Genomic DNA, 430 nt, shown 5'->3' with positions numbered 1-430 from the left:
AAACGACTACATTTCACTAGATATTTGTAAAAGAAGCATAGGATTTAATAGGGGGAGCCGAAAAGGCTCCCAGAAGATAACAGAGCAGAATTTTCCTAGTCCAAGACACGTGTACACTTTTCCGGTAAGTCCCTGCATAGGGCTGGATTATGCCTGCCGTCGATACTCGAGAGGCATAGCTTGTAGGGTATTGACTGGTAGGATTAGTCTTTACGCCGACGTGGTGAAACATGTTAGGGCCTGCGAGGACTGCAATACCAGTCAGAGCAAGCAACAATTGAGAGGTTACTCGCCGAGAAATGTGGTGTCAGACCATCCATTCCAAGTCGTGTCAATGGATTTCGTGATTCCCCTTCCTCGAACTCAGCGGGGCAATACTGCACTGCTGCTGTTCCAGGACCATTTCACGGGGTTCGTTATCGCTAAGGCT

This window comes from Phytophthora infestans, genomic scaffold (assembly GCF_000142945.1).
Source record: "Phytophthora infestans T30-4 supercont1.29 genomic scaffold, whole genome shotgun sequence".
Classification (NCBI taxonomy): domain Eukaryota; phylum Oomycota; class Peronosporomycetes; order Peronosporales; family Peronosporaceae; genus Phytophthora; species Phytophthora infestans.
This window is presented reverse-complemented; position numbering follows the sequence as displayed.